This window comes from Sceloporus undulatus, chromosome 7 (assembly GCF_019175285.1).
Source record: "Sceloporus undulatus isolate JIND9_A2432 ecotype Alabama chromosome 7, SceUnd_v1.1, whole genome shotgun sequence".
NCBI lineage: Eukaryota > Metazoa > Chordata > Lepidosauria > Squamata > Phrynosomatidae > Sceloporus > Sceloporus undulatus.
Genome location: NC_056528.1, coordinates 8310926 through 8318660, shown reverse-complemented (window position 1 = coordinate 8318660; position 7735 = coordinate 8310926). Strand labels below are relative to the sequence as shown.

At 44.0% G+C, this 7735-nt stretch overlaps 1 protein-coding gene across 4 annotated transcripts in view; it reads left to right on the top strand.

Annotated features, from left to right (window-relative positions):
- Positions 1–7735, top strand: part of TP73 (tumor protein p73) — a 61374-nt gene that overhangs the window by 3238 nt on the left and 50401 nt on the right. The window contains exon 1 of one of the 4 annotated variants that reach the window (XM_042480062.1): positions 4887–5433. The exons of the other annotated variants lie outside the window; for them this stretch is intronic. The gene's annotated coding sequence lies outside the window, so the exon portion shown is untranslated. Of the gene's footprint in view, positions 1–4886; positions 5434–7735 lie in introns of those variants that run through there. 4 annotated transcript variants of the gene reach the window in all.

Sequence of the window (7735 nt, the reverse complement as noted above, 5' to 3'; positions counted from 1 at the left end):
TATTATTATTATTATTATTATTATTATTATTATTATTATTATTATTATTATTATCTTATATCACACCTTTCTCTCAATATAGGGAGTCAAGGTGGCGAACGAGTATAAGACAACGCAATTTAAAAACAATACGAAATATTAAAATACGTAAATATAACATTTAAAATAATAATAATAATAATAATAATAATTTTTATCCCGTCTCTCCATTGGATCAAAGTGGGATACAGTAGTAAAAACTTACAATAATAAAAAACAATAATTTTAAGGATTAAAACAGTTATAAATCAAAATATAATAATATTAAAATACAAATTTGTAGAGCCCAGCATTAAAAATCCAGTCCTTCTCCGCTTAAGAGGCCTGGCTGCCCAGGAATGTCTTTACTTGGCGTAGTAAAATAGCGTCCCTATTTATAATGGCAACATTGTAAATTGTAAATTTACAGTGCTTTATAAATAAAGGTCGATAATAATAATAATTGAGATTTGCTTTTGGGATTTCTATGGTCTAAAATGGCTTTCCAATGCATGAATCGGTGGATATGGAGGGCTGAGTGCAATGAGATGGCATTGTGCACTCAGTGTGTAAATCTTGGGAGTGAAACGTTACTCTGTCCTCAGTAGTGGACTCCCTGCATGAATGGAAGGAGATGGGTAGCAAACTAGTTGTTGGTAAACGTTGTCGTCATGCGTCTTCGAAGTCATTTCTGACCTATGGCAACCATAAGGCAAAGCCTACCACTGGAGTTTCTTGGTAAGATTTGTTCAGAGAAGGTTTGCCATTGCCTTCTCCTGAGGCTGAGAGAGTGTGACTTGCCCAAAGTCACCCAATGGGTTTCATGGCTGAGCAGGGATTCGAACCCTGGTCTCTGGAGTCCCAAACCCCCACTTGTTCTCTGCTAACCACTTCTCCTTCTTCTTCTCTTCCAACTCTATGAGTCTTCTTCTCTTACCTCTTCTTCATAGACTCATAGAGTTGGAAGAGACCCCAAGGGCCATCCAGTCCAACCCCATTCTGCCATGCAGGAACTCTCAATCAAAGCATCCCTGACAGATGGCCATCCAGCCTCTGTTTAAAGACCTCCAAAGAAGGAGACTCCACCGCTCTCCATGGCAGCATCTTCCATTGTCAAACAGCTCTTGCTGTCAGGAAGCTCTTCCAAATGTTTGGGTGGAATCTCTTTTCCTGGAGCTTGCATCCATTGCTCCATTGGGTCCTGTTCTCTGGAGCAGCAGAAAACAAGCTTGCTGCTCCCTCCTCAATATGACATCCTTTCAAATAGTTAAATAGGGCTATTATTTGTTAGGCTAATGTTAAGGTGGAATCTGTTCTCCTGTAGCTTGCATCCATTGCTCCATTTTCTTCTATTCTCTGGAGCAGCAGAAAACAAGCTTGCTCCCTCCTCAATGTGACGCCCCTTCAGATACTTAAACAGGGCTCTCATATCACCTCTTAACCATCTCTTCTCCAGGCTAAACATCCCCAGCTCCCTAGTAAATCAATCTCTCTTGTGTGCCTTCAAGTCATTTCTGACTTAAGGCTATTTTAGGACTTTCTGGGCAGACGTTCCCTTTTGGTCTCAAAGGTGCTCAAAGGATCCCTTTGCCAAGTGATCTTCCCGACCTCCACGGCTATGTCTCTGGATTAAACAAACAAATTAGCAATCCTACATTTGGAAGAAAGAAGAAGGCGAGGTTTCCCTTGCTTAACAACCGTGGCGGCGTTGCAAGATGTTCAAGGGCTGGGTGCCAGCTGGAGAATCAATTCGCCTCCCCTGCCTTTGCCAGTTCTGTGGGCTCTTAATTGCTCACCTGCTGCTCCCTACAGTTACAGGATTCTCCAAGGGGCATCTCTCATGGGCATGCAACCGATGTGGCTGTGGATGCGCACTGAGCGCAGCCGTCACTGTTTCAGTCACCTGCGACAAGGCCTTGGGCAAGTCACACTCTCTCGGCCTCAGAGGACAGCACTGGCAAAACCCCCTCTGAAAGAACTTGCCAAGAAGACCCCATGAAAGGGTTGCCGGAAGTCGGAAATGACTCAAAGGCACACATTTTATTTATAACGTATAGAATCATAGAGTTGGAAGAGACTGCAAGAGCCATCCAGTTCAACCCTATTCTGCCATGCAGGAAACCTAATACACAGATAATAGCACTCTATACATACTAGTCTTTTTCACTCTGTTTGCTCAGCAGACTTCCTAGTGTGCCCTGAAGCCATTGTCCAAAGGCAATGTTGGCGGATTGGAGTTTGTGAATATGTTCTAATTCAACTGTTTCTCTTCCATCATAGTTTCTTTGTTTACAGATCGCTGTCCTTTAGGTGGAACAAAGACGCTGGCTTTCTGGCACACTACATATATTATAACACTGGATGCTCTTATCCAGTTTATCATGGTTCTCAGTCTCCACATACTGTACCATGTTCCAAAACCTCCTCCACCATTCACAAGGTCATCCATCCATCCATCCACGTCTTTCCTCTTGCCTTTGTCACTCGACAACCATGGTTAAAACTGAACTTGTCACCACATCGCAAGATGCACATGTTTTGCATTTCTATGACTATTCATAGTGTAGTTATAAAGGTCCTTCCTGGGCACCAGTTCACTCCATGTATTTGGGGAAGAAAAGCTGATTTCTTATTTTGCCCAGTTAGTCTCAAAGGTGCACGCCAATGTTCCAGATGAACACACATGTATGCTCTCATGCTTAAGTCTAGAATTTGTAATCCACAAATTGGCCCCCAAAACCTGAGTCAATGTAAGAACCGTGCTTTAATTTGTATCCAATAGGGAACAATCTGCATCTCTAAGTTGAGTGATTCTACCCAAAGTTGACCATTGTTTCAAACTGGAGGACCTAAAGACGGCTAAAGAAAACTCTTCTCCAGGCATTTGTAAGTCCTCCAGTATGGTTCTGTGATCAGTTTCCACTTAATATTGACCCTAAAGTTGCACTGGAGGACCTAGAGATTGCTAAAGAAAACTCTTCTCTAGGCATTTCTAGGTCCTCCAGCGTGATTCTATGGTCACTTTCCATCTGATATTAACCACCAAGTTGCATTAGAGGACCTAGAGATTCCTAGAGATATGTTCTCTCAGGTTTTAAGAACAAAATTATCTGTGATGTTCCCATTTTCATGGAGGTCCTAATTTCAGCAAATGTGGAGAACCCACTGTATTCTTTCCATGTTATTTTTACTTCTTTTACCACATTTTCAACTAAAGAAGAAAGTATTTCTTTAAATGAGGCATCCCTGTAAATGCATCCTTCAAAGATATACTACAGCCCCCAAACTTCCTCGGGGTCAGCCTTGAAGACAGTCTCAAGTTCGCCATAATTTCCCTCTTCCGACTCAATTACCGACATGTTTGCCGACATCCCTGTTGTCGTTTGCACTCTTTTCCGAAGAGCGGGGGGGAATTTTTGGACGCGGCGGCTATTGATTTTCTCTTATTAGAGGCCGTCATTAGCGGAGAAGGAGCTGGCTGAGATCCGAAATTAGGAACGGGGAAAGCAAGTCAGAACATGCTCGGCGCACAAAGCGCGGGGATATTATTTAGAAATGGTCTAATTACGAGCCAGTTTTGTCGACATTTCTAGACTTTGGGGAATGAGTGACAGGACGGGGAAATTGATAGTTAATTACCCGATGGCGCGTGTCACTTGTTATTAAGTGTGGTTCGGATTGTCTCCTCTTATAATACAACCAGATGCACCCTCTTTCTTTGTCGCTGTTAGTTTGCTGTGATGCCACAAGGTGTGCACTTGATCTTGCAAGCAACTCAGTCCTTCCCTGCAAAAGAGGGTTGGATGGCCATCTTTCGGGGGTGCTTTGATTGTGTATTCCTGCATGGCAAAAGGGGGGGTTGGATTGAATGGCCCTTTGGGGTCTCTTCCAACTTTATGATGCTGTGAAAAAATCTAACTCTTCAGTCTTTGATCTAACCATGCATATAACCAATGCTCCTTGGCACATAATGGCAACCACATTCTTCTCCTTTCTTTTGTCCTTGGGTGTATCTACACTGAAACCAAGCATGGCAGAGTGGTTTGAGTGTTGGACCATGATTCTAGAGATGAGGGTCGATTTCACGCTGAGCCCTGAAACCCATTGGGTGACCCTGGGCAAGCCACAGTCTCTCAGCCTCAGACCCATGGCAAACCCCATCTGAAGAAACTGGCCAAGAAAACCCCATGATAATTTCGCCTTCGGGTCGCCATAAGTTAGAAAGGCACCACCACCGCTGCAACAGTATCTACGCTGTAGAAATAAAGCCGTTTGGTCCCAATTTAACTGCTGTGATAATATCCTACAGAATCCTGTGTTCGTCTGGAAAAGCAAAGGGATCTTGATGCACCTTTGAGAGTAAAATGAAGGAAGAGAGGAAGTGTGGAAGAAAGATGGAAAGAAAAGAAGGAAGATAGGAAGGAATTAAGGAAGGAAGGAAGTGGTAGCATGAGGAAATAGACTCAAGTCTACAAAAGCTCAGTCTACCAACCTCTCTCTTTCAGTCACTTTCAAAGTTGTTTTATTTTATCAAGAATGAAAAATACTATTATTTTGCAAAGCTACAATCACATACTAGAAAAGTACTTTTGCACCTTGAATTCAGTTTGTTGTTGTTGTGTGCCTTCAAGTCATTCCCTAAGGTGACTCTATCATGGGGTTTTCTTGGCAAGATTGGTCCAGAGGAGGTTTGCCATGGCCCTCCCCTGAGGCTGAGAGCGTGCGACTTGCCCAGAGTCACCTAATAGGTTTCTATGGCCGAGCCAGGAATTGAATCCTGGTCTCCAAAGTCATAGTCAAACACTCAAACCACTGCACCACACTGGCCTTCGTGAGCAAAATTTGCAGCAATTGAATTAAACTGAAGGCAAAGGTGGAAAGTGGGAAGAGAAGAGAGAAACTAGGACATTTTAAAGGCAGCGGAAAAGTGGAACGATTAATCCAGCCCTTCCCTGCCAAATTGGGACAGTTGGCAGGAATGTGAGTCCTAAGCATGATTGCTCAGAAACAAGTCCGGTAGTACTTATGTCCAAGAATGCACAGGAGCATAACAACATCATGGCAAGCCTAGTTGCAACCGAGATCCTTCTCAAAAGTGGACCGAGGAGCTTTGCAATAAAGTTGGCAGGAGACGAACTCCCTCCAGGTGAACCATTCCAACGGAAAGGAATGTTCTTTTATTAATGGTCCGCTGGTGTTCGCTGGGAGCTTTCGCCAGAGCCGGTCCCCTCCCTGCCATGTTCGGTGTTCCAGGAAGGAAAGCGTGCATGCAGGGTTTTCGCATAGCTTTCAACAGCTCCAGTGTCATCACCTTGGAGACCGAGACGCTACTTGGTCATTTTAAGTAGTACAAAACCTCAAATCCTTAGGCCTCTGTCAGAGGGGAACCCAATTCACCCAGGGCTCTGCAAACAGGTAGGAACACATCCCCCCTTCTCTTTCCTCTCTCCAAGAAAGAGTTGGGTCTTTGGAGTTGACTTTTGTGTTGTGCTTTTTGCTACACGTCCGTAGGGTGGGATGGAGGCAAGGAGATGGATTTATAAACCTCCCGAGGTTAATCCCCTGGCATGAAGTCTTGGTTTGAATACTTCAGTGTGGCCTTGTTATGGAAGCGGTGGAAACAAAAAAGTGTGGCCAAAGGGTCCCTGAAATGAGCCAGTCATTTAGCATGATGCAATTCTGAGTAATGTCGCAAATGGCTAGTCAGAGTTTGGCACTGGAAGATGCAAATTGTCTCCATGGATGAGACTATTCAGACGGAGAAAATAATCTGGGTAGAATCTGGGTTCAGTATCATGAACTTTGTTTTGTTTCGGATCGATTTGGCAATCCTGATTCTATGTGACTCGGACACTGGTTTAAATGCGAATGTGAATGAGCACTTAGTTGTTCACATGAATTGCGAATGCATCCGTTTCAGTTTTGGGATGCGCTGCCCAAAAACCTGCTTAACCAGGGATAATTGATGGTGGGTTGGTAACCATTGTGAATAGACACAGGATAAAACTTTGCATGTCTCGAACGTGTTTTGAATACATCCGCATCACCGACTCCATCTTTATATGAGCGCTGGCCCATGAAAGCAAGAGAACTTGCAGAGATGCACAGAGATGCGGTTCTGATAAATGCTTTTTATTCTGAACAACAAACCTAGAATGCGTGAGTGAGATTATTTGAACAGTCACGCTAAATGCAATGTCTGAACAACTCCTTAAATCACATTCTTCTGCAATCCTTTTGTGCATGGAGCAAAGTTTGTGTACATTGAACGTCCAGAAAACAAAGGCGTCACTATCTCATTCATCCATGATTTATTTCAGATTTTGGAATTCCAGATTGGGGAGACTCAATCAGTAAAATGATTGTGATCTTACTTGTAATGAAAATAGATCCCAATCATAGAGTTTAGCATGGACTCTTCTGAAAAATCCAAGTGCAGTTGGCCCTCCACATTTGCACCTTTGACTTTTGAGGATTGGATGATTTGCAAATTTGATTCATATGTTCTCTCTAGGAATCTCTAAGTCCTCCAGCGCAACTCTGCCAGAGGTTGACCATAGAGTTGTGCTGGAGAACCTAGACGTCCCTAGAGAAAACCCTTCTCTGGGCATTTGTCGGTTCTCCAGCATGATTCTGTAATGAACCACTGACAGATGTTGACCACAGAGTTGCGCTGGAGGATCTGGAGATCCCTAGAGAGGGGTTCTTTTAGGTAAAAAGAATAGTGCGCTTGTGAAGTCGAAGGCTTTCATGGCCGGCATTCATAGTTTTTTATGGGGTTTTCGGGCTATGTGGCCATGTTCTAGAAGAGTTTCTTCCTGACATTTCGCTAGCATCTGTGGTTGGCATAGTGCGCTTTTTCCACATTCATGGGGGTCCTTCACTCCTGACCTCAGCGAATGTGGAGGGGCCACTGTATATCCGTCCCCACCTGGCTGTGATTGATATACATTTTTTGTGGCTTTTGGGGGCTATGTGGCCATGTTCAGAGATTGTGAGAATGTGATTGAGATTCTTCCAAAAAATAAATAAAGGCGGCCCATCAAGCATGAAATCCTCCTGCCTCTGCTCTAAATAGTTCGGAAATGATTTTTGTTCAGTTGTGTTTGGTTGTGAGGGTTGTACTGCCATCCTGCAACATCAGAGACCATGCTCCCTTCCGGCAGGAGCAGAAATGGCAACATTTCCATCTAATGAGTTCTGCAGAGCTTTGTTTCTAAGGGCAAAGCCCCAGAGGAGCACCATGTGCCATCCCCAGGCTCTCCTGGACTTGGAGACCCAGCGTGAGACTATGGACAGAAGCAGTCCGTGCGCCAGTAGGTTAGCAACACTTGTTATCTCCTATATTCAATAAATCATAATTAAATTAGCTTTTCTGCCATCGGCACGGAGGGCATCCTCAGGTGGTAATTCAACCTGAAAGTCTCTCCAGACAGAGCCACTTCCAGGGCTTCCCAGTTCCCAGAGGTTGTTGGATTGCATCTCCAAGCATCCATCACCTCTGGATGCTGGCACCTGTAGTCCAACTACATTTAAAGGAAGGTGCATTTCCAACCCTTGTTTTATGATCATGCTTGGAAAGCTCTTTGCCTTGTGGGTTTCTGCTGGTTATTCGGTTATCAAAGGAGGCCCAATGGCTGTGTTGACAATGCAGAATTAATACAGTTTGAGACTGCTTTCACTGCCCTGGCTCAGTGCTAGGGAATTGTGTGAACTG